Source organism: Dromaius novaehollandiae, chromosome 9 (assembly GCF_036370855.1).
Source record: "Dromaius novaehollandiae isolate bDroNov1 chromosome 9, bDroNov1.hap1, whole genome shotgun sequence".
Classification (NCBI taxonomy): Eukaryota; Metazoa; Chordata; class Aves; order Casuariiformes; family Dromaiidae; genus Dromaius; species Dromaius novaehollandiae.
Genome location: NC_088106.1, coordinates 22820768 through 22848030, shown reverse-complemented (window position 1 = coordinate 22848030; position 27263 = coordinate 22820768). Strand labels below are relative to the sequence as shown.

General features: G+C 39.3%; 2 long non-coding RNA genes across 2 annotated transcripts in view; one reads left to right on the top strand and one right to left on the bottom strand.

The window, feature by feature from the left end:
* The window catches only part of LOC112988922 (uncharacterized), a 204681-nt gene that overhangs the window by 125731 nt on the left and 51687 nt on the right, over positions 1–27263 (top strand). The window lies entirely within an intron of this gene.
* On the bottom strand, positions 341–22415 carry LOC135329221 (uncharacterized). Its single transcript, XR_010390591.1, has 3 exons — positions 22350–22415; positions 21753–21820; positions 341–802 (listed from the first exon to the last, which is right to left on the bottom strand). It is a non-coding gene; the product is annotated as an uncharacterized LOC135329221 (long non-coding RNA).

The following is a 27263-nucleotide window of genomic DNA, read 5'->3' as shown; positions in this document are numbered from 1 at the left end:
ACATCTTACCAATACAAGTGCACTCAATTAGAGTTTTAAATTAGAGTGTAATTATGTTTTTTAAGGCAGAAAAAGGAAGAAAGCTTTTAATCTTCTAGGTGGCCTCATTTTAGCAAAAAAACAAATTTAGGAAGTGTTTTGGCTAAGATGACGCTCTGCATTGTTCATAAATTTGAACCAAATCCAGCGCCTGGAGGGCTGGAAACAGTTGTATTATCTTGCTTATACCTGACTTTAAAAAAAAAAAATGGAACCCCCCCCAAAAAAGACAGCACAGGTGTCCATATATTCACATACATGCTTTATATCTTAGCATTTGGAACATGAAAGGATCATTTGCTTCAATTACTGATATCAAGTAAAATGAAATATTATAGTTATAGCTTAGTTGCCTCACAGGAATGACAAAAAAAAACAGAAAAAATGGGCAAGCCCAAACGTGCAGATCAGAATGGCTGCTTCACCTGCATCCTGCATTTTGCATATCTTGCATCTTGACTCCTGCACCAGCAGCGGAGCTTTGACTAGTTCAGTACCTCAGAGCTCCCGTAGTAACATAATGCAGCTCGTGGCTGCATATGGTGCTGTCTGAAACTTTATTTATTACCGTCTGCTGTGATCTTGTCAGTTCCCCCAAGCTAGACGGGGTTAGTGCTTGGATGTGAGACCTCCCCGGTGCTCCTCGATGCGATGGGCTCCGGTGCTGGTAATTCAGCAGGTGGCACTGAATGCAGTGATGAGGCAGTGTACGGCGTGAGATTAGAAGCGGGAGAATGATGGATGTGTTGTGTTTGTGCCTGAACTGAAAAATCAGAAAGAAAAAAAATCTGTTACTGTTCCACTGAAAACTTAGTGTTTTCTCCAGCATGTATGGTGTTTGATTTTGAGTGGGAGTTATTTCATTTTTTCAATAAAGACTTTTTGTTGTTATTTTTCCCACCAAGAAAGATTTTAGATACAAAATGCAATCTCAAAATTTAAAGTGAAAAAATTCCGCTTTCAAAGAGCTGAAGCAAAATGTTTTGACGTCTGAAACTATGCACTAGATTTTTAAAAAACAGTTTTCCCATAATAATTCTTCTGTTCAGCTAATTCTTTTTTTTCCCACCAAATCAGTAATCAGGTTATGTATATCCAAGTACGGCATATTAAGAATATTATTGTTACTAAAGCTATTGATACACATTTTAGGATTTTAAATAAGAACATGTTTTGGCTCAAAGCACTTTGAGTCAAGAAAGAGATCTCCAATCATTCTTGTTTAGATTTACAATCATGCCAATCTCTCTGCAATGAAATGTAAGTTCCAGAGCTGTTCCATCTTCAGTTGAAAAAGGCATTAAAGGGATTTATTCCATTTAGTACCAGCTATCTAAAAATAAGGTATCTGGGCTATCTCTGAAGTCACTCGTACTGGGGCAAAAATCCTTTCTGAAATGCTTTTTTCTCCAATAAATAGAGATCCTAGACAACTAGCTTAGGCAAAATGCGCTACTTTTAGATGGTTACAAGCAGATCCTAAACATCCTTTGGCTTTCTTGGGAAAAGAGACTTTTACCTGGGTATAGCAGTGCTTCTTTTTTTTTTAAGCTTGTCTTTAATCACTGTTGTACTAGCCTTGATGATATATGCAGTCACTTAGGTTACTTCTGGGATGCTGTTCAAACAATGGTCTGTGAAATGTGGGGACTGAAATTAAAATTTCATATTCTTTTGGTTATTTAGAAAAATCTTTTGTCATGGAAATCTTCCTTGATTTGCTGCTATAGCAGAAAGTACTACTTACTGGAACATTCAAGTTCTGAGAAATGCATCAGAATGCAAAAATAAGTGTTTAAATGACAGGAACAGAAAGCAAACAACAAGTGATTAAACTACAAATCAGTTTGGCCAAAATCCACTGGGTTTAAACAAGCAAGCAAACTTGTCTTCATTGGTGTGAATTCCAGGTAGTTATGATTTAATATAAGGTTAACTAATAACTGGTAATGTTTGTGATGGGGAGAAGAGGGAATAACCATATTATGGCCTGGGCCAGTCTTTGCCAGTAACAGCTGCAGGCTACACATATTATACAGGCTGGAGCTCCAGAAGAAGCTGTGCCAGATTTTCAAAGCTATTTAGATGCTTAAGGAAGCAAATAAGCTAATGATGAGCTTTTCTCAAAACATAGATCCCCCAAGATATTTAGGCATCTGAATGTTCCTAAAACTTTCAGGCCTTGAGGTTTTCAGTCTTCCCAGCTGATGCTCAACTGCCAACTAAGACTGATTCCCACCCAAGATACCACCAAGAGAGCTCTCCAAGTGCATTTTTGCCACTGGACTCAAACATCCAATCATTAAATCCTAAGCAGCCTAGTGGACCACTTCAGTGATATATAAAAAGGATATCACAGAAAGAAGGTGCTAACATTATACCACTATCCTAACCCGGGAGCCAGCTTATTAAAGCAGTTGTAAGATCCCATATCTCTTTGACTCAACATAAGGATGTAAACCTGATCTCCTGCTTCTCAGGGGAATATTCCTGTTGAACTCCTGTAGTTTATTGTATAGTCTGAGTCACTTCCTTCTGACACCATTAGCATTTGCAGGGGAAAGAGAGCTCAGGTATGACTCTGTAGGCATTTAGTTAGCGCATTTGCCAGAGGAGCTTGAAGGTAGTTTCTTTTCCAGTGACAAATGACAAACTGAAAAAAACTGACTGCATTTTCTAGTGCTTGTGATATATTCAGTGAAGCAGAGGGAACATCCTCACACAGATGCATACACACGAGCTCTAACTTGTCTAAGATGAAATAATATTTTGCTTCTTATCTTTCATTTGTTAAAAATAAATCAGTGTTTCTTTAAAGTACGAGTACTAATAAATACATACTTGCAGTGGGGCACTGTAAAAATAACAAGTTGAAGTCAATGCAATGATATGTTTATCGGATTAAAATAAGAACCAAGAGACTGTAGATCCCTGAGCTCAAAGGGGATGTTGGCAGTATAACGGAGGCAGGATATGCACACAACTGTACTTGTGATCTCTATTCTATTTCAAAGCGTCACTTGGCTTTTTCTTGTTTGCACCTTCCGTATGCCAGCATGCAGATGGGACGCGAGCAGCTAAGGCAGGAAGGCATTTGTAGCTTTCTTAGCCATAAGCACAGTCAAAATTGATTGACTGTATCTGATGTATTATAGCAGATAACCAAGTAGATAATTGTGTACATTTTTAACAACCATTGGATTGGAAATCTGTAACAGTAAAAACAGAAGATAGAGGCAGGGAGTGAAATGTGCTTTGGTGATTATCTTGGAAGATTATTAGATTGGACTACTTGATGAGATCATATAAGGAAAAGAAATTTTCACCCATGTAATCTGAATATAATGAATCCCTTATTTCAGTTGTTTCATCTGCTGTTGTCTGTTTTGTTTAGAATAGATTTGACACATGCTGTTTTCACCTGATGCCTTCATCTACTATCAGCATTTCTCTCAGGGTAAAAATATTATCTTTTTGTAGTAATACCTCTGGAAATGCTTTCCCACTTATGGCCTAAGTACTTTATATAAAAACAGTGTAATATAAGCATTAACCAAGAAGATTTTGCTAAGGCATTCATGCTTCCCTATTCCTTTCAGAACAGTTTCTACAGGTGAGCTTGGACTCTCCAATTTGTATTCCAAAATGCCCACATGTAATCGGAGAATCAAGGGACCTGTCACCTGATATAGTCCATGTTCACATAATGTAAACCATGATTTTGTGGATCTGCTGCAAATGTTCTTATCTTCCTGCAGTAGTACCCCCTAGCATGAAGCACAGTGAATTGATGTGAATTGACATCATATGAGTATTTGGCTCTATTCTCTCTCTTTCTATTTTGTTTAGCCATTTTTAACTGTGAACATGAACCATATTATTGGGAGAACAGTGCATCAAGGTATCACATAAATGGTATGGTACTTCTATTGTTGCTGCAAATGAATTGCCTGGTTTCTTACATCTCTGGGGGTTTGAAGGAGCTCAGGGACCTAACTGGTAATAATTTAAGTGTGGTAAAACTTAATGACTCCAACAAGACAGTTCTTGTGCAGGAAATTAAGAATAATTTCCTTGCTTTTCTCGGAACATTTTCAAAGTCGCTCTTAAAATGCTGGGGTGTGAGCAAGCCTCACTCCTAGTGATACTCCTAGGGCTTCCTGCTCAAATTTTTCATCAGTGACTCTATGTTACCTTCAAAAGCCACCCTTCTGACTTCACTACTTTTAAAGAGTATTTTAAGAGTGTAAAATAAAAGCATGCCACCAGTATGTATAGGGACTGGAACATACTTGCAGTTGGTTGATGAGAACGATTCTTCTTTGGTGCACTGTACATACACTACAACTCAATGTCATGCTTATTCAGTGATATGTGTCTACTTCTTCCATAAACAGATAAGGCCTTGCACAGGGCACAAGGGAGATGAATACCAAGCAGGTTCATCTGTGCACTGTTGCACTAAGGATAGAGCAAATCAGAAGGCACAGACCATTCTATATGAACGCTGCATAACTGTATATGAGCACTAGAGAAAAAGCTGGATTTTGGTCTGATTGGTCTGCAGAAATACAGCAGAGAAAGATATTTGAATACTAGCACACATCTATTATTTAGGTTGATGCTTTTCAGATACTTGGCAGAATTCAGATAGTGTGAACATAGAGGATGGCACTTGGACATGTCCACTGGCATTATCTGGAATAATAAATAATAATTATTTCCTATAATGGGATCAGGGAGCCAGTAAGCCACATTGCCATCTCAGCTTTTTATCTCTGAGTCACAAAAGACTTCTTTCTCCTCCCCTACAACTGAATGGCAGATTGTTTAGGGTGACATTATCTGGGTCCAGATGGTTCCACCTACTGCAAAATCTGTAGTTCTTGTTTATTTTGTAATGGTTCTGTGCCTTGATCTTTTAACAGCTCTCTCGATGAGAAGGGGGAAGGGTTAGTAGGCTCAGTATGTTGCTCGTCTGTGTCAGCAGTGAATGGTGTCCCCCAGTACTTTTTTCATTTCAGTTCATAACTGTGTTTTCCAGAGAAGAAGACTGAAGACATTAGCTTTTTCTTGGAAGAAGAAAATGATTATTGAATTGCCCAGTGGTGTGCTTCCCATCAGGGCGCAGATGCAGAGAAATTATAGTTATGAAAAGCAGAGCATCTCTTTGAAGTGCAACTCTGTTCCAAGAGGTTAATCTAACAGTGATATTGACAATTGCGTATTTACCATTTCTTAGGTATTCCATGGTAAATCTACTTAGAATCACAGAATCATAGGACAATTCAGGTGGGAATGGACCTCAGGAGGTCTCTCTCCAACTTCCTGTTCAAAGCAGGGTCAGCTATGAGATCAGACCAGGTTGCTCACAGCTTTATTCAGTCTGATCTTGAAAATCTCCAAGGATGGAAACCGCACAACCTCTCTGGGCAGCATGTTTCACTGCTTGAATGTCTTCATGGTGAAAATGTTTACACTTACATTCAGTCAAAACCCCTCTTTCTTTTTATGCCCATTGCCTCTTGTCCTCCCACCACGTGCTGTGAAGAGCGTGGCTCTGTCTTCTCAATAACCTCCCTATAGGTTCTCATTGAAGCTAATTAGAGGACAGCGCAGCAGTCTCTGAGCCCACATGGGCCTCAACAGGTGCATCCAAACAATGCAGAGATACTAACTCTAGCCTTGACAACATTATAGTGACAATACCACAAAACTGTGCCTCAGAGAGCAATTTGAATCAGGTAACCCAAGAGAAACCAGGGTCTATGATTCTCACATGTGTTGGCTGGTAGGGTAAAGTCTAAATGTTATGATAATCTAAATTACATCTTAATGTGAAGACTACAAAGTGCCCAGTCCTTGTAAAGATTTTTCTTCTAGTTGGTTAATGCAAACAAACACCTTTTTTCCTACAAAAAGGAAGGCCTCTAATAACTAGGTCCCTGAGTTGTCCTTCAGCTACTCGTTAGGACACTGTTGGGAAATCGAAACTGTGGATTAAGCTCTCTGAGGCTAGTAAGAGGCTAATATACATATTCACCACTTTGTTGGGCCATTATACCATAGGAGGGAAGAAGTAATTCCTCTGTTGGCATTTTAGAGTAGAACTCTGCTGACTTCTGTGATTTGTGTTGAAATCAATGCATTAACATACCATAGGCCTGCTGAGTCAAGTCCATGAGGAGACAAGCAGATGCTCCTAAACGCTAGATCACAGCAGCCTGTAGTCAGGAGAGCAGAGACTCGCTTCTTAAAATAAGGTGCTTTAAATCAGCCGTGGTCTAGATCTTATGTTTAGAGAACAGGTAACACAGAGGACAGCTCAGGTAGTGGGAGTTAAGCTGATGGCACCTCCTGGATTAAACAATGCTGGAGAGAAGGCTTTTCGGATTGATCACCTGCATGCTGCCTCACGTCCCAATCCAGGCAGCAATTAGTCAGCTGAAATCCTGACCCACATCTAGACCTCAAGATTATGGTGTTTCTTGACCTAGCTGCCACCCTTAGCAGGCCTTCCCATGTCCCAAGACCCCCTTATCTTTTACGCTTTGCTGTGGGGAGCCAAGCACATGAAGAATTCAAGGCATCGGTGCCATTCTTTTGACAGCTCCCAGGCTGTCATGTGAGAAAAAAACATTCATTACACCTCTTAAATCAATTATTTATTGTAGAGGCAAGCTGGTTACAGGCTTTTTATTGCCTTTTACCTTTCAGTTTTGTAGCAGCTCCTCCTGGAGCTGCCTGTTGTTCTCTGGCAGTAGAGAACATTTGTATTTTAAAGGCTTGATTAGAACAGCCAAGATTTTGTTTTTGTCTCCCTTTACAGATCATCCCACATCCCCATGCAAGTTGTAGGATGTTAAAGGGGGGAAAAGGTTATCCTTTTCCATATTTGTTCAGTATTTATAACGAAACCTCAGAATGAATGTTTCTTTTCTTCTAGTTTTTCTGCTGCAAATGTGAGCCCTGTAGAAAGAACTCAGCCCATGAAAACAAGCTACAGTAATTTACCCTTTGAGTGCCAGGTGATTACGTAAAGTGTGGTAACAAAAGCTGATATATACTCTCTTTCCTCCTAACCTTTCCTAAACACGGTGGAGAACTTAAAGTGGCAGCTCTGCTTGACAGGGAAACTCTCCTCGCGATTCCGGTTCCAAAGCAATGTTGAAGTTCTTAGTGGTCTTGCACACACCTAACCATGTAATTTAGCAAGGGAGACAATTTAGCATGATGTTGCAGAAACATCTGGTGAACACCAAAATCTTACTCTTCCAAAATTCACATGATAATTTATTAAGGACTCTCAAAAAAAAAAAAAAAAAAAAACTTGCATATCAAATTGCTAGTGCTCTTAAGGACCAAATAGCAATTGAAAAGCGAACACCCTGCCTTTCTGGGTGTCCATAGGCAGGCCCAGTCCTCAGTAGAACTAGTATGGAGTCTTTATGTTAGAGGAGGCATATAATTCTGATCCCCACCACAGGATTGTGGATGCAAGGGTCTTACAGGAATAGCTGGCATATTTTTGTATATGTATATGTAGCCATAAGTAGCCAGGGCTACACAGTATCACAAACCATTTTTGCGCACAGAGTAAGATTTTGCTGGTTATGAAAATTCCTGAAGCTGATGAGGTCAATGTTGGTGATAGGATGGCATGTTATGGTTGGAGAGTGGTGAGTAATGCGTAAAACCTGGCAATGATGCACGGTTTGGTGCATTCATTATTTGAAATACCTTTTGCTAATTTGTTATGTTGCCTTTACTTTGTGGACGTTTCCAGCCTCCTATCTCTTTGCGGGGTATTTCCTGCTGTTCCCAAAGTAGACGCCATCACTGGTATGCTGTGAAAGTGAGAGTTATCCCCTTCCGCTGGACTCACTGTTTTTATTTCTTAGATACAGCTCTGCACAGAAAGCTCAGTCACCTCCACAAGTCCAGCAGGCACTCCTTAGGAGCACTGCTGAGGAGACAGTGTACCAAACCCCTCCGCTAATCTAATACAGTAATGGGGCAGATAAGGAGTAGACTATGCTTATTCTGACTTGTCATTTATTGTCATTTACTGTAACATTTCTGGGTATTCCAGTACCCCCTCAAAACCATTTTAGCTGCATCGCAATTGCCCAGTGTGTTTTTTGCTTTCCATCCAGCCTCTAGCTATTTTTAGACAAGATCTGTCTTGCCATTGTGCTAGTTGCCACATCAGGGCAGGAATACAACAGCACACAGATCTCTAGTTTCAAGTGCTTTCTGTTTCCTTTTTTCAGCTGGGCAAGTCCTCATCTGTGCTCTTAAATATAGATTAGACTGGGTGAATTTTACTCTATGTGGCAAAAAAAGTGCACCATTTTTAGCCAGTAATGTTTGAGTCCTGCAGATTTGGAGGGCAATAGCCAGCTAAGTCCAGGTGACGAGGGGATTTCCCCAGCAAGAAGGTAGGGGTATTTGAACCTTAATCAGTCTTTGAGTTGAGATTTTGTGGGAAAAAAATAACAAAAAGAAGAAAATACCCATTTCCTCATAGTATTTGTAAGGTTCTCTGTACACTGTACACAGATGAGGCATCTGTGATATGTTCCCATCAGCTGAAATACTTTACACAGCCCATTTGTGCTATTATGAATACGAAATAAAATAACCCCTAAACTTCTTGCTGTCAGTGATCCCATTGCTCACATAAATTACCGTTGTATGTGCTTCTGCATCATCACAGCTGTTTTGTTGGAGTAACAGTAAAGATGAGTGAACCTTGACAAATATAAAGATTTTGAGTACTTTATGGGTGTGCCCAAAGCTGTTGCTTATATAGAAATGATCTCAACCTTTATGAATCACAAGGCCCACTCCAGCTCCCTTAAATAAGCCTCTCCTATGCTGTCCACCCTGGCATCTGCTTGTGGTTAGAAAGGCAAGAGAGTCACCAGGAAACCTAATTCAGTGGCAAGGCAACTCTCTCCAGAAATTTGTTGAATAGATATTTCTAACGAGTCCTTGTTTTTTCAGATATTCTCAACTGTTACCTACAACATAATCTCCCTTATTCTCATGCAAAAGTCTCCCCTTTTTGTGGGATCATCAAGATAAATGTTTAGATAGTTTTGAGTTTTAACACAGTTCAGATTCCTGTATACCATGAATGGGAACTGTTTGCATTATATTATTCAGTTAATAAATGTCTCTGCTTTACAAAATTCCAAATATGTGTGGTAAGCAACCAAAAGAAGCCTGAAATGCCAGTTCTGTTTGTGCCAATACTTGTTGCTGATTCCCTCAGTACATACTTCCTGATTTTGTGCCTCATGGCAAATACAACAGAACATAGTAAAAGATAGGGGTAGGTGGCGTATCTCACTTCTTCAGTCTTTGCCAGCAAACCTTGCTAATCTTACTTAATGGGAGTCACATTTTTATTTTGCCCTTGTGTCTTGGCTCTCCCTATTCTCAAAAAGTTAAAGAAATTCTTGTGGAGACTCAGAATTTTGCACGCCCATGCAAAACCATTGGGAATGAGGAAATGCTAGAATTTTTCCTTTACTAGCTAACCATCTAACCAACAGAGCGTGGAAGCATTCAAAAGCAGCTATGCGATTTACGAGCCAGGTCTATTGGCTTTCAGCAAGAAACCAACTCTCTTGGATATCATAAGCCTTCTAGCTGTATTTGAAGGCAACAGAACATTTCGAATTTTTTTTCCAAACTACAATTCCACTATTCCTCTAAAATCTGCAATCTGGATTACCTGCTTCCCAAAGCTCATACAAAACATATCAAGCCTTTCATCCTTCTCCTCCACCTCCCTCCCAATTCCTCAGTGCCCTAGGGTTAAAATTTGCTGCAATGAAACACAGAATAGGACAAGCTTACATAAAATCACAGATAATACCTGCACAGCTGATCAATACTCTTTTAAGTGGTTACAGGAAGGAATTGCTAAGGAGTTCCAATTATTGCCTTGCTGCTATCTGCATTAATGGTAAACATTCTAAAGGGTTTTGCGTTTCTATATATTAATCTATCAAAATACTTATAATCTTGACTTCATCAGTTAACATTTATTCCCCCATCATTAAGATAATTTCATTTTGCAGCTGGAGAGGAAATTATTATTTACCTCAGTCTCTTGTTCAGTATGAATTATATTGCTAGGACAGGTTTTACATTCCTTCTGTTTAAAAATTACAGTATTTTTAAATATTGTATTTACTAGCTTTCTCTCCCTTACTGGTGAATATACACTTGTGCAAACATGTATCTTAACAAAGCTTCCACATAAATGACTATTAGACTGTCATTTTATTGAGACCTGTATCTTCTCTATTTTGCCCTTTCAGAACCTACATGACATCCTGCCTGGAATGATTATTTAGTAAAATATATTTTTTTTCCAAAGTGGTAACACCTGTTGGAGTAGCTGTGAAGCAGCAGTAAATAGAAAAGGTGCAGCAGAGCTCCCTTTGATTGGAATAAACTGATCTGTTACCCGTCATAAAGTGCTAAAACAGTACTGGTTGGTTTTGGTCTAAAGCAACAACCTTAATTTACATCCGCTACCCTTCATTCCATAATTGGATTTTGAAGAAGTGCTACCATCCTACAGGTCATCATCTGACATTTGATGTCATCATCTCATGTACATGACAGTGACACAACACAGTCCACAAATCTGAAAATATATTTCAAGACTTTACTTCGGGATTATTTGGGAACAATACAGGAATATTATCATAGGACCTTAGATATGAACAGTCACCTATTTTGCATAGCATAGAGACCCTGTTATGTTTGTGACTTTTCCTCTCCATTAATGAAAAAGAGGAGGAATAGGCGCCAGGCCATATTGCCTCTTTCTCCTTCAAGGTAAAGAAAAAAGAAGAAAAGTAAGAAAAGGCAGAAAGCTGCTCACCTCATAGGTTCTCAAAATTCTATTGAATACCTGTCCAGAAAGTTTAATAATATAAAGATATTTTATATTATTTTATTATATATCATAATAAGATATATTATTCATGATCTATCAGTATCATGAAATACTCCAGTCATCTGTCTCTAGTACCTGTCCTCTAAAAAACAACCTCATTTTCAGATATATCCCAAATCTCGTAGTGTTTTTAAAATATTCAGGTCCCAAATACCAGCTCTATCTCTCTGTTATCTTCTGGTATCAGTAATATAATTGCATAATTTTGTAGATGAATGTAACGCTTCAACACTCTGCTCAGGAAAATAAAATGTAATCTCAAAAAAGAATGCAAAAATAAATCTTCAGACTAGCATCAGGAAGAGCAGGTTTCTCTGGAAGTGCAGGGATGAATCACGAGCATCTGTTCCCCATCCCGGTTTGCCACTCACAACCATTACAAACGTGTCCCTCAAATCGTAGCAGAATCTTTCCCATGTTACACAAGCCAAAGAGCAGAGTATAGTTGTGGCCCTATATATCCTCTGACAATGCCAGATGTATTTTACTTTCCTTAGGCTTTTTCAAATGCTGCAGCCTGCCCTCCACCCAGTCTGGGTGAACTGCTGAAATTAATTTTCGGCCTATGATGAGGTGACAACTGATGAACAGTGGGTGTATATAACTGATTTCTTTCTGAGCCAATGACTTTTTTATATCCAAGAAGAAAGAAAGTGCCTTTTTCTATTGGAGACACAAAGCCTTTTTGGCATGAGTTAAAATAACCTCCTCCATGACTGACACTGACAGTACGTTCACTATTTCCTCTGTGATTATATGATCTCTGCCGTATCTGGAATGGAAAATCCATGTGCCATGCCAGTTATACAGTGCATTCTAGTAAGGGGTCATTTCATAGGGCAGTATTAAATTAGTTTCCAAGACGATGACACACTACAGAGTAGCCAGTTTCACTGGCTGGCTGGAGACGCTAATGAAATCGAGAAACTTTAGTTGTCATTTGCAGTAGGACTTCATTCTTGTCAGTAAAGACCTATTCTGAGAATCACAGGTTTGACAGAGAAAATGTGACAGTGAGAAGAATGCAACTGGAAAATCATTCATAAGCTTTTCCTAGTCTATTACTGTATCTCACTTAATGGAACTAAAGTGCTCTTGAAAGCACAGTCCTTCGTACTGTATCAGTTGACCTCATCCCTTGCAAATGGAGATATTAATTTTGTTTTAGAAAACTGCTCCTTAAAATAGGAAACCAGAAAACATTGCTTATATCATTTACAGTTTAATGAGTCCTTAATACCTGAACAAGCAGGCAAGGGGTAAACCAAACTATCTATGGGCTAAGTGGTTTGTCTGGAGAAGAGGTTTCAGGGCAGATGTGAGTTTAGCTTAACTAGTGCTTTCACACCTATTGAAAGGTGAATACTGACTTTGGTTTGACGGAGATGGAGCATGGCTATCATTGACTTTGGGCTTCTGGGAATGGTCTTAAGCACTAGATAGAGTCTTTCATCCTCCTACACTAGCAGGTCTTGAAAGCCCCCACAAATGTCACTGCTTCAGTCCGCATGGAAATAAGGCCAGTTGCTTCCTTTAGACTGGCCAGGAAAACCATCGTCTCCCACTGTGCGTGAGTGACACAGAGGAGAGTAAAGAGCAGAGCGTTTGTCTGAAGGAAACCCTGGGGTATCATCAGCGGGAACTGCAAAAGATACCGTCTGGTTGCCTTCAGTAGCTCCACATAAAAACACAAATCTCACTCTTTGAATGTATCTGCACTGCCATTAGTCTTATCTAACAGGTGAGGAACCTGAGATTATAAAAGGACGTTTAATGGAATAAGAGGAGGGAAAATGGCTTTCTTTTTTAAAGTACACAGCTTTGAAAAGTTGTTTGCCTCCTCTCCTTACCAAGCCTATGAATTCTCAGCTGTTGGAGAAATGCCAGTTTATATATTTTTATCAAAACAAGGAGAGTTTTCACAATAGGTCAGTGGATATTCCCTTTAGAGAACATCATCAGTTTGTCTATTTATGGAAGTTGACTTAGGAATTTTGTAAAAATGTAGCTACTTTGAAGATAAGACAAAGTGATCAAAACCACCCAAAGTCAGCTGAATAATTTTTAAAGACTGAGCCTAAGATAACAGGGGTGGATTGGGAGGGATTTAGATTTGGTACCCTACAAACAAATCCATCAGTGTTTTTCTATTTCCTCTGAAAACCTTTAGATTAGATTAATAGACTTGATCTGTTTTATGTCTAACCCAGTCTTCAACTCACTCTCCGTCTGACAAAGCCTTTAACTTGGGTAAGACTTACAGTACTTGCAATCCTGACTTTTCCTACAGCTGTCTTGCAGGTTCACATGCTTGACCTGTATCTGTACTAATTGGTTGAAATATCTGCAAAGTCTATCTACTGTTATGAGGCTAGCAATCATACAAGATTTAGGGATCCTTATACATAGTAAAATAACACAGATTGTTATAAGTCTTTCCCTTGAACAAGTTCTGTTAGATTCTAGAAGTGAGGTATTTAATTCTGGTTCCTGCAAACAAAACAAATTTATTAATTAAAAAAACAGCAAAAGAGCATTTACTGCTTGGAACTCATTTCAGGAAGAATAACACTGATTAGGATCCTTTTAAAAACAAATGTCTGTGTTGGAAATAAAGTATTGCAATAGAAAGTATGATTAATTTTGCTTAGCATTTGATCAGCTACAATCAGCTGATTCATCATTTCTAACATGACAGCATATTTTGATACTTTTAAAAAAGGCAGAGACCAACTAGCTGATCTGACAACCTGTTACCTCCAACGACTTCCACACTGCCAGGTGGTGGGTGGGATGTTTACCTTATTTTCCATATTGCTCAATATCTGATACACAGCTCAAGGTCAATGGCTCGTGATTTCTTAGCAAGTCCTGTATCTAAAAGTGGGCGTGTCGATAGACCAGCTATGGTTGCTAAACTTTACCGAACTCAGTGTTTCTTATAACATTCCTATATCACCCACGATTTCCCCGTGGGGCTAAGTTTGAGATCTGACGTTGGGTTGCAGGTGCAGGTGGATCTGGCAGGGGACACAGCGGTGGCTCCTGACAAGCAGCGATGGGTGTGACGGGGACCGTTTAGGAGCCCCACAGGCCACCGCGGCACAAGGAAACACCCATCGCTGCTCTCAGCAGTTCAGCTCTACCAAGCCAACTTCTAGGGTGATTTTGTTGATCCGTTCTAGTAATGCAAACACTGTAAATCACATAAAAAGCCATTTCTCACAAAGCACCAAGGGGGGAGGGGGCTGGTTGTGATATCAATTTCAGTGGAACTATTTTGGTATAAAGTGCTGTTTTCATGCGTAAAAGGGAATTACAGTATGTCTCTAAGCTTGGCTCAGCGTTAACGTTATAAAACATCTGTCTAAATCCTCAACTCTCTATAAACAAACTTTGATTATATTTACCTTGAAGATTTTCACTCCTCATAGCTTTGAAATACGTAAATTAAATATTTTGTATTGGGCTTCAGAGGGTTTTAATCAAGTGCTCATTATCAATTCATCAGTCAGCATTCTTAAATTTTAACTTACTATTGTAAATTAACCGCTGATGCTATTTAAAGATCCTGTGGTAGCAAAATGTCTTCATGTACTAATCCCTGCATTACAGAAGCAGTGAAAAAATGCTCAGAATCATCCTAGCAGTATCAAATGTATAAAACTTAATATCTTTTGCATCCTTTTCTGTTTGTTGGCTATGAAAATGTGTATATATTCTTTCAGCTGATTACAGCATGATACAAATGACATAAAATATGCCTACGAATGCCTAGCATTAGATTTCAGAAGTTTGTTATATGCCAGATAACTTCTTCTCCATCTGAATCACATATTCTATAAAGCACTGAGGTAGTTTCTGTTTATTGTCAAAGATACAAGCTATCCCTGCTGTTGCCATAATTATTATTAATTAGGTATTATTCCTCAAATCCGTATTTTGCTTGAACTTGCCGTCATACTGCCTAAGAGAAGTTGTTTACCATCTCTGATTTCCACATGTAAAATATGGTATATAATTTTCATGCATCTCAGAAGGTGACTTACAAAAGTCATTCTGAATATGGAAATTATCCATCAGTAAGAGATTTTCTCAGTTGTTCATTTTGTGGTATTGGGGGTGATCATACTGTTTTCCTTAAAGCATTTAACATAAGCACCTAAATTTAGAGCTTTGATTCCCTGTGTAATCATCGTCGAGAAATCAGCTGCTGCATAGGTGCTCCGATTCATTTTTTGGAGGATCTGTCAACTATATAGGGAGTTTTGCTCCTCATTAAATCATGTAAATTAGAGGCTTAAAGTGAAAGCGTCCTATGGTGGCTAGCCTGGCTTTAAATGTTCTGCACAGCAGATTGCCAGTTTTGAGATGCATTTGCACAGATCCCTTTACTATGGGATAGACAGTTTCACCTGATATTTAATGATAAGTTGCTTACTTTCTTCTGTCAGATTATACTTGGCTGTGAAGATTTCCAATTTGTGTCTTTAAGGGGCTCTAACACTTGGAGATGAGTGTACTGTGAGGGTGAAGACTGAAAAATCTCTGTAACAAACCTTACACACAAACACGCACGCACGCACACATTTTATATAGAAAGAGATATATAGTATACATCCACATATAATAGTTAGAAAGCTAATCTTTATCATGTATTCTGCTCCCAAGGCAGTTTTGGGGTTTTTTGGGGGGTTTTTATGATCACTTTTTAAGATCATTCAGTACACAATCCACTGTGTGACAACCATAAAACTGTGTCAGACTCAGCCAGTGACTTTAATTGTGTCACAGGATGTAACGTGACATGAGCCATGCGCCCTGGTGTTCCCGGGAGCAGCGCGACGCTCGCAGCGCAGTGTGTAGGTCAGGGTGCTGGGACCACGCTGTTACGGAAACCGCGGCCCTGGAACGGGGCTGCTGCACAGCCGTGCCGGAGCCTGAGCTCAGGATCGAGCCCTGTGGCGGGGAGGTGCTTTTGCCTGCACTGGATTCTTTTCTGCGAGCTCTAAATAGTTGTAAAATGCTACTAACTGACCCATATAGACTGCAAAAGCTTTTAATCACATGTTCATTCTGAAGGCGTTTAAACGTGTTGAAATTTGACCAGATTTCAGATACCGTTTTCCTAGCCATGAAAGTGTACTTAATCTCTCAGAAACTAATCTGTTTCTCTTTTAAAAATTTATCAGTTGCTTTTTTTACTCTCCTATTTATGCATCTTTACGTATTCCTACGCATATAAGCATTTTATCTATTAAGCGCGTGTGTACCACATATATATATTTCACTTGGAATTGAAAGTTAGATAAATCAGTTGTTCCTCAGCATTTCTAAAACTTCAAAGGAAGTATGTTCACTTAGCATTTTAAAAGAAGCATTAATTGGCTGTCTCTTGTGTGATGGCATGGAACATTTAAATTGCATCTATCTCTAAGTAGATTTTAAAACCTTATGCTTCAGTCTATGTGGTAGTTGTAGACTATCTATGGTCAGGTGGCTTTTTTGGTTTTATTTATTAAAATGGATTTGATATATGCTTGGGGCTTTGCTAACAAGCTAGCACTGTTTATGGTCCATAATTAAATGATATTCAATGGACTGTGATCTCTGTATGAGACAGTCATTTAGGTCTGGGGAGCACTGTAATCATAGAGCTTGGTTAAATGTTATTACAATTTGGGTTCATAAATTTCTCTAATTAATCTGATTGATTAAAAAAGTACTTGTGAAGTTCAAATGGAAAATCAGAACAATGCAGATGGTGAAAAATCAGTTAACTGTGGAAAAAAAATTCTGAAAAAATGCTCTCCTAAAAGACAGCAATAAAAATGAGTCCTACACCACAGTCACAAACCTGGACCTGTTAGAATATTTTATTTCCACTGCCTGGAGCTGCCTAACGGTCTTATTTCCAGCTCACAATTACTTAAGTTAATGAGATAAGGTCTTTTTTCTGATCTGGCTTTCCGTTCTTTGATTATTGAAAGCCCAGTATATTTCAGCTGTTTACGGTATTGTAGGTGAGAGTTAAAATGACCAGTTTAACATAATATTCAGAAAGGATTTTGGGCCCAACATTCTTAGCCAAAACCAACAAGGATATTTAAGAACTGCCCACCAACTCCACCTGGCTCTAAGAATTTCAAAAGAAAGCCTTTTCATGCAAATACCATGTCCATGATAATAGTTGTGCTGAAGATCTGAAGTCCACCTTGTATGTATTTTGTATTTTTTGTATTTTTTAACTTTTTCTAGTCATGTGGACTGGATGCCCATTAGTAACTGGAGTGCATTGGGTGCATTCCTGAACCACATCTTCTTTTTTAATTTATTCTGAATGGATCCAGCACCACAGAGTGCTAGGTGGAGATAACTGGAACATTCACTTCAAAAACGATTCCTTATCCAAACAAAGCACTAATATGGACTCGTCTATGGTGTCCTAGTTTGCATTTCACTCTTTTACACCAAACCAGTCTAACTTGCAGCCTTTCCATTCTCTATGTCATCATCATTAATATTTCCTGATTACAACAAGACTGCATGTGTGTTTCCCATGCCTGCATCACTGTCGTGGGGCGTAGTCATCCTTTCTGGACTGGGGCATCCAAGCCATCCAAGCAAGGTGTCCATCTCTTTCTTTTTTTACCATTTCCAATTGCTGGGCTTCTTTTATACTCTTGTCATAAGCACGTGTCCTCTTTACCATGCTGGAGAGATTCATAATTGCAGCTTGTTAAGATCTAGTCTCTGTTTTTACAAATATCATCTCCTTGTCAATGTTAGAGCTGCTACTCGTTTTTTTAAGGCCAGGCTAATTTCAAAATAGTCTTGGCAGCTCTGTATGCTCTAGCAACATTCCCCACGTGGCTCCACATGAACCCGTGTTTGTGGCTTGCTTTCTGAGTTTGGTGTTATCCCATTTGAACTAGACAGGACAAGTCAAAAACTCCAGATCTGCGTGTAAGTTCCTGTGGACTTCAGAGTCTCTTTTTGGGCCCACTGAAGATAGAAATATATCTGACATCTGGCTATGTTCCACATCATAATTAGACTCTCCAGACTGTGTGGAAGTGCTGATTATTGAGCTCCTCAGATGTATTGAAAGAACTCAGAATTACCCCTTGCACCAGAGGTGTTCATTTAATTAATAGTATCAAACAGGCTGTAGTGTCCTATTGCTTAAACAGAAAAATTTGATTTCAATTATACAGAAGGCAGGGCCCCACAAGACTGCAGAACATCCCTGTTTCTGAAGATTTCACTAAGCTATAGTATATTTTGAATATTTCATTTATTCTTCTATGATGTGGTTTTATGTCAGAGATGCAAGATAGACTTTTTTTCCCCCAGAAGAGGCCTCTCTGAATGAATTATTCAGGTAGTAGACAGGTCTGAGGTATGTTAAAAGGTTCCTAGAATCTACCTTTCAGCAATTAACAGTCATTTTAATGCCAGTGCCCTCCGTCAAGCAAATCACCCAGCCTTGAAGCAGGATTCTTTGTGCCAGGATACTTTCTTGTTCATGTTCATGCTTCGTGTTCCACAACACCAACACACAGAACTTAGCGAGATTACCCAATTACAATGAATCAAAAAATCTTGACCACAAACAAATTACAGAGAGTATTAAAAATATCCATGGGATTCTTTGTCATGCTTTGCACTGATATAACACACAGCAAAAATTTCATTAGAGCCGTGATCTTACACTGGCAAAACTGCTTTTGACCCCAAGGAAAGCAGGATCACATAACGGAGCAGATATTTCTGTGGTTAGAATAGATGACGGGGTGGTTTCTAACAGTGAGGTGGCTTGTACATCCAAGAGGGACCACGTTAGTTACTTCATTTGCATTACTGTGTACTAAGATATTTTGTTTGACTAGGTCACATATATTTCAGTAATCACCAAGGTAAATTTTTGATAAATTTCATTTTGTAGTTTCTGCCAGGATCAAGCCTAGTTCATTATACAGCGGAAATCCAAGTGCCACAAGTACGCTGCATAGGTATACAGAGAGCACAGGCAGCAAGTTGAGCAGAGCAAAACTGCAATTGACCGTTCTTTTTTCTTAGGTCTTCCCATATGTCGTTTGCTGCTTCACTGTCTGTTTTTCATCTCAGCCAAACAACTCTTCCAGTTTAAACTCGAGCTCCAAGTCAAACAACAATCTGATGTTGTGGCTTTAACAGTTATTATCTTATCTTTTTCACTGAAAGAGTAATACCAGAGAAAAACACAGCTGCCACACCTTATTATATTGCAAGGACTGACAGCTACTATGGTTATAAACTTAAGGCCAAGGAAAGCACCTCAGCTCCTGGGTTCGGGAGACCACCCTCTTAAGGTGGCTTAGAAAATATTTGCTATCTTTTCCATTTGACTGAAGAGAGAAGATGAGTAAAAGATGGTGGGCACATGCCCACCTCTGAACAGCTCAGACTAACTTGGGCAGAACACTGAAACAAAACTATAATAAAAGACATTTTGCAGTAGTGACTTCAGGATGCTCACAAATTTTGTACTATTTCCTCAGTATGATCCTCCCCATGAAATTTTTTTCTGGATTAGTCTTCTTTCTTATGAGTATTTCTCAGAGTAAGAGAATTCAGTTCTGAACTGAATTCATGCCCAATTTGTATATACCCTGGTGCAAAGAACGTTACTGAATTACTACCCTTTTATTATGGGCTCTGACTAGGAAAGGATGTGACATATATTGCTTTTCATAATGCCTATGATAATTTCAGGATTGCAAAGAGAACAGGAAGATTTCTGTGCTTTTAAGTTAAAAAAGAAATGTCTGATGTGTTTCTTTACATATGTGTGAATTCCCTAACCTTTTCTGTTGGTGACACATGCAAACATCACCCACATCATTAGTTTAATATCTACTGCTGTTCTCCGACAGACCTCTGAGACTGAGCTACTGAACCATCTGAAATCCTTGAAGGCTTTTCCACAGTCTTCCAAAAACTTTGAGTAAGACTCTGTCTGGTCTTCTGACTTTTCTTCTCTAGCCAGGATTTCAGAGTTTAACATTAAGAATTACATGTTCAGAGCAGCAGGGATGTAAATATCCTTGATAGAAAGCACCCAGGCAGCATTGTAGTTGAATTTGCTCTTTTATGGTTAGGGAAAAAGAACAAAAAAGAACGAGACCCGTAATTGGGGGGCTCATGATTAGATTATGAGCAAGAATAAAAGAAAAAATTCATTTGCTGGTCTCCACTGGTCTCAATTAAACCTTGCAAAGTGATTTGAAAGGCTTGGTTATAACAGTTATGAGTAAATACAGAAGTTAAAGGCACTAATTAAAATGTTTATATCAAAATATATTATCAGGAGAAACATTCTAGTAATACAAATAGCACATATAATTAGCACTTGTATAATATAATTACATTGTTTTATAATTCAGGCATAAGAGGGGAATTTGGTTATATTATAATACTCTAGCATGAAATGTGACAGCTAAAATTGCTTCACTGACCCCCCCTCCAACAGTGACATGGTTTTGAATATTCTGAAAGTGATTCTTATGCAAGTTTTTGTGTTACTAGACCTGCCTGATAAACTCCATCCATTTCATAAATACTGCCTCTATCTTCTATTTTTCAAATCATTTTCTTATTATTTATTTTGCTGGCAGTTGTTGACTGAATACAGTGACAGCAGCACAGAGAAAATGTAAGGACACAATGTAATGACAACTGCGCACAGCGTAGGGCAGTAAGCAGTCCAATCAAAGGCAAAATAGAAAGAAAAAAGAAGGAAGGATATTCTTTTGAAATGCTTTATTTATAGAAGGAAAATTAAAAGCATTGACAGGTCTTTCTTATATATTTTAAGTAGGGTAAGTGGAGTAGCTGTCTCGCACCAAACAACAGAAAAAGCAAAGTGAAACAGTGCTGGACAGTAACACCATAAGTAAACCATATGGCTACAGCAGCGAAGACCCTAGTTTGGCCTTCATGTATTTTCAGATGATATTTTAACCTCTTTGGCTCATGTACAGGGAGTTCTTCTGTTTGATAAGGAATCTTCTAACTTGAGAATGACATAATTAAAAATGAATAACCTTCAGAAACCTTCATAAAGGTGCAAAGTTGCTGCCTGAGTAAAGCACAGTCGTACAGAAGGAAAGGGCACTGGCAGTCATGAGTTTGACTTTACTAGTCCAGATAGCCTTCTCACTTAAGACATCCCTTTCCTTCTCCTCCCTATACCTCTCATCAGTGGAAAATCAGATCATTAACTGCTCCATGGAGGTGATTAAAATTTCAGAACATGCCAGAGTGCACATGGAAATTCACCAGCAGAAGGGAGAGCACAAGGAGCTGAAATGGCGAAACCACTACTGCAGCCATCCCACTAGGACTAGGTGATTAATTTGTCATCAGTAATTTAGTCACTGAATGTCAGTGCTTTTTTGTTCTGAAATAGTGTTCAAACTCCAGGTTCTGTGATTCAGGTACTGTATGAAACTAGGCTGCGTATGACTTTTTTGCAAAAGTTCTTCTGATCCTCTGCTAGTTCATGAGCGTTTCTTTGTGAGTATTCTGTATTGAAGTTCACTGTCTTTTCAAGGAATGTGCATCACATAGAAAGTTTCTGTCACTTTAAGCAATTTGAAAATATCTTAGCATCTGGGTTTTGTATAAGTAATCAAAATTATGCATTATTATTAATTAGTATTATTATCTGCTAATAGGTACTTACAGGGCATTGCAGGATGGACACCTTAGGCGGTATACTTCGCAGGGCATGTGCCTGTGGATGTTGAGGTGCTAACAGAAATGTGAAAACGCATTTCAGACAAGTTGTATCTCTTGACCGATCATCTCCTTTCCCTTCTGGCTTCTGAACCTTCTTTACTGGGAGCAGTAACAAACCCAGCCCTATTTTCTTCCTGTTTCCCTGAGCACTGGGGCTGTGCTCCTCCCCCCGTTCTGCCTGGCCCCGAGATCACTTCGTTGTCACTGCTGTTCTCTCACCTCTAGTGACCAGGGAGCAAGGTGAGCTGGGACAGGGAGGACAACACCAGACGTGCTGGGTTGCACCATACCCGTCAGTACCCTGTAATCTCTTCTACCCAGCAAGCACAAACTTTCTTTCCCCGCTACTCACCTCAGTATCATCCCAGCACCATCAGCACCAGCATCATGCTAGTTCTTCCCTTTATTCCCACATCCCAGTATCTCGCCCTAGCATCCACCACACTCCTTGCCCCAGCATCTTTCCAGTCTCCAAAGCCTTCAGCGATTCTCACGTCAGACAAGCGGCCCTGGTAACCTGTCTCCTCCCTGCCCACCTTACCAAGTGTCTTTCAAGCAATGCCACCTTAGTTTCCTTCATGGCCATCTCCGCGCACATCCGCTCCCCACCCGGAGGCTTTTGCAGGCACCGTGACAGTGTGCTCACCTAAATGTCACTCACTCCCAGCAACTGCCCACAGCCACTCCCTCAGTGCAGGCTCATCCCGGACAATCCTGGGACACCATGGAGTTGTCTCCTCCCACCCCTCCCCCTCGGCAGGCCTATGTGAAGAAAGCCAGGTGTCACCTCACGTTAATAGGGCAGGCATGATTAATATTTTCTTTAAGTTTAATCTAGTCAGCTCATTTACTGGGTGACATAATTCATGAATATATAGATTCACATCCCCTCTTTGTTCTGAGGGAAACGTAACCCCTGTTTTCAGGGTAACAGGAACACCAATACCTTGCTAGCGGGTGCCTACCTAGCACTGTACCTGTGAGAGAGCCAACACGAGAATTTTCTCAAGCACTGCTCAGCTACAGAAACGTGGGGAAACACTGGTCTAGGTCTTTCCCAGTCCCAGTTAAAAGTATTTGGAGCCTGGATGCTTTAGTGGAGGTGTAATTCATCTCCCCAGCTGAGGGCCAGGAGTGAAAATGCTCAACAGGGCAGCTTGTGGCTGGCGGCAATGGTCTTGTTTCTGCCTATGTGTAAGTCATTGCAGTGATCTGACGAAGCTGAAAGAGAGACAAAGCTGTTGGGGGGGGGGGGGGGAAGAAAGGATGTGGTACACAGAGAAAGGAAATTAAGACAGTATTTGGGTAAAAATCCAGCTTGCCTAGCTGCTTGTTACACTCTCCCTGGTGAGTCTGAATTGCTTCTGCTGCTTTGACACAACTGAATCAATCATTAAGCTTTTCCTAGAGAGCAGACAGCCAAAGACTGGAAATGGTGAAGGAAAATGGCTTTAAAAAGGTCAGTCCTGACGAGAACTTTCTTTGTAGGATTCTTCCAGCTCACATCAAACAAATAATATCTTATGACAAACCTTAGGGAACATGGGATACATATTCCCCCACTGGCGTCATCCACATTTTCCTTTCTCCCTTCTTTTTCTTTTTGGTAGCCATCCTCCCTTCACCTTAAAAAGAAGTTCATGAAATTAAATGCCTCTATGGAAAGTCCATATCTGGGTCAGAGTTTAAAGGCTGTCTTTTTTGTGCTGTTAAGATGATACCTTGTCATCCACATGAATGAGTAGACACATGTGCAAGCAAACCAGGCACATTCAGGCAAGACATACTGTCAGCCAGTGAGTCTTTGCAGTGATATATTTGAATTTAGGGTTCACTCCTGTTTTCTGTGCAGATTTCAAAGGAAATTGAAAACACACGTATTCATCAACCTCTATTAACGGAGAGACAGAATCAGGAACTAAACAAAACTGAAGTAGATTCAAAATCACAAAACAAAAGGAATAGTCTTATAAATACAGTGGGTTTTTCTGTTTTTGTTTTTTTTTTTTATAAATAATGATGTTTCATAAAGTTGACACACTGACTGATAACACTTTTTCTGATTTCATTATGCCTTGGAGGCAGATTTTTGATCCCCAGCACACTTGCTTTTAAGTAAAATCTTTCAATGTTTTATTTCAGATTGGGACAAATCAAAAATCAACTGCATTACTGTGTTAGCTATATACTGTCCCTGGGGGTACAATATTCCTGTCTGAAGTCAGTTTGTTTGAGAAAGGCATATATACTTCAAGCTTCTGCAAAGACTTTTCATGTTATTGTTGATGAGGTTCAAAGGACAGAATGGGAACTCCACGGTGTCATTTACTACTGAACACTGCTGTACAGAGGTCTTCAGTTATGATAACCATGGTCTGCCTGACCTGCTCATCTGGCCTGAATAGCTAGCATCTACACATCTCACAGTTTCAGATCTATTCATCCTCACAACAGTTAATAGAGCATTTTTTTCCTGTTTTTTGCAGATGACAGACTGAAGTATTTAATCAAAAAAAAGGTTGCTTTTAGATTGTAAATGTCCAAATAACTTTTAATATCAGAGTGGAAACCATTGTCCAGATCAACAGAAATACTTAAGTGCCCAATTCTCTTTGATTTTAATGGAAAACAAGATACTGAATTTGACTAAGATCAGTTTACAGCAATATTCACTTTGCATTAATAAATGCAAAATAAAAAGCAGTACTTACTTAAAGTAATAAAACTTTTCTTAATAAAGCTTCACATAATTAAGTACAAGCAGCATCTTATATATCATACGTGTCCAGATCTTGTATGTGTAAAGCTTAGATGAAGGGAGGCAGACAAAGGTTAAAAGGGTAGATTGGGGCCCACCGGAGACTGAAAGGAAAGTGCAGTTTACCTATCAGAAGTCTGTCTCGTCTTCCTTTTTCCTGGGTAGTGGAAAGGATTGCTTTACAGGCAGGGTCAAGCAACGAAAACAGAATCTATAACTTGAGTTTGCACGTGTCACCCCTGGCTCTCCATACATCACTGAACATCCAGCAGTTCAAACACTCCTTGAGTTTACACTTCATGCTTCAACGTCATTCTCGCGTGAGGAGGAACGGCAGCCTCCCGTGTGCCTGCCACACACCAAACCATCCGTCAGCCCCAGCGGCACACTCCCCTTCTCCAAAGGCTTTGCGCGCTTATGCACTTGTGTAAATAAACGCACACACACAAACACATTTTTCATGTAGGCATAGCCAAATGGAGTGATTAATGGTGAATACTGGTGCATCTCTCCTACTTCCCTTGTTCCTTCAGGTGTTAAGTCAACTGTTGCAAAGTCTTTGGCTTCATGTTACCCTTCATCTTGTGGCATCATTCTGTATGTACACAAAAGAGCTTAAATACAGCCGCTTCAAAGTGCAAAGGAAGCGGCAAGTTGTAGAAAGGGCAGTTAAAGAGATACCCTTCGAATTCTCCCCCACCAAATTTGCCTCTTTAATGCCTACACAGAGGGAGAGAGAGAGAGAGCACTTTGGTTGTAAAGCGTATTGCAGAAGTACCATACACTGAGGATTGTATGGGCTACAGAAGGCTGAGGGGCCAAAAGTTTTTTCGGTTGTTCACATTTAAACCACTGAGTCACAGGAAGCAAGGAAGAGCCGTATTAGCTCAGGACAGAAGTCCATCAAGCTCAGCACCCTGTTCCTGTAGGTGGCCAGTAGCAGATGCCTGTGGAAGAGAACATGATGTGTACCCTTAGGCTTATCTATGTTCAAGAAAAATGGTAAAAATATTTACATCATTTTTATACTGGTCAGGTGACTCCTATAATGGATAAACGCCCCCATGTTTAAACTATGCATCTCTTATACACAGCTCTTTGTATAAGCAACAGAATAGTGAAGGGTGGTTTCCTCCGATGTGTGTTTCAAGTTCTTGGCATCTAGGAAAGTGAGCCCAGACCAAAGCTTTCCACAGGCTGCAGCAGTCACAGCACTGCTCTGCCTTGTAGATCCTCTAGTGTCTAGTATTTCATGAGACCACGCTCCAGCTTATTAGTGGCTCTAGCAGGATTTCTGTCTTTTACCTGATTATTGGCACAGGTAACTCAACAGCATCCTTTCCTCTTTAACTTGGCACTTTTTCTCCCTCTCAGCATCCAGGGAGGGTGAAAGGAGTTAAATTCCGTTTCATACAGCTTGGGTAAAGAATCTCTAAAGAAAATTACAGCTAGTATAGTAAAAGATTCTTCAGAGATATCTTTAAAATGCTATGCCTCTTTATTATTGCAGTCCCTTTCCTAGTCAATTTATTAGGTTACCATTAACTTTCCATTCCTTTTAGTAGTGTATATATGAGTAATCAGAAGTCCAGTAAATAATATGGTGTAAAGGAAGAAACAGCATGCAAAGTCAAATGGTATACAAAATTAGAAAGGCATGAATAATATCCATTTACTTCATTGGGTTTTGGATCAGGTCTTATGGCAGAGACTGAAGGATCTGATTCATCTCTTTTCACGTAAATGGTAAAATGACCACTCATTGTCAATGGGTACATAAGTGCTCAAACACCGTAATTACTTTTATCTTGCCAAAAAATAATTGCCTCCAAAAAATTTCATAAACAATGCAGATATAAATCTACATGAAAATAAAGTGTGTGTGACAGATATGTAACCCCAATCACAATTAAATTTTAAAGTTTCCTTAATTAAAAATTGCTTTATACTCACAGCGTGTTGGATAGAGCAGGCAGGTCACATGATTATTTTTAAAAGATTGCACATGCAATATTATATTTTGGCATTGCATAAACCTTCATAAAACTATAATGAAAAGAAGCAAACATAATTTATCTTTAAGATCCAGACACTAAACTTGAATTTCCTTCTGGAAATTTTAATTAGCAATTTCAAAAATGCTAAGGCAAAGTATCTGCTCCCAGTTGTCTGTTTAGGTGAAATTAAATTATTTCTGAAAGTAATATAATTAAAATCCTTTTAGTTCTTAATCAATATTTTATTTACATTCATTTTCCCTGTAGGATTTGATTAGTTCTTTTGAAAAGGGCGTGGTAGCTTATTTTCTGTTTATTATATGCTCATGAGATGTATCTGTGCTTTCATTAATAGAAGACACCCTTGCAGTGAAGAAACACTGTAAAAAATCATCAGATGATATGTGTTTTCAGGGGCGCAACTGGAATTCTACCATGTCTAAACAGGAGTTAAGTTAATCAGTTTTTAGCTGATCTGAGTTTCTTCATGAAAATATTTTTCACTAGAAATCATGTAAAAAATGTATTATGCAAAGGGCCTGATTCACCTAGTTTCACACTTAAGTTTCTGCAAAATGAAGTGAATAGGAAAAGTAAAAATGATCATTCTGACTTAGTTTCACTTTACACTCTAACAGAGCCAAGATAAAGACCTAAACCAGGACGGAGCCGAGCCCTACAACTGCCAGAGCTCCACTGA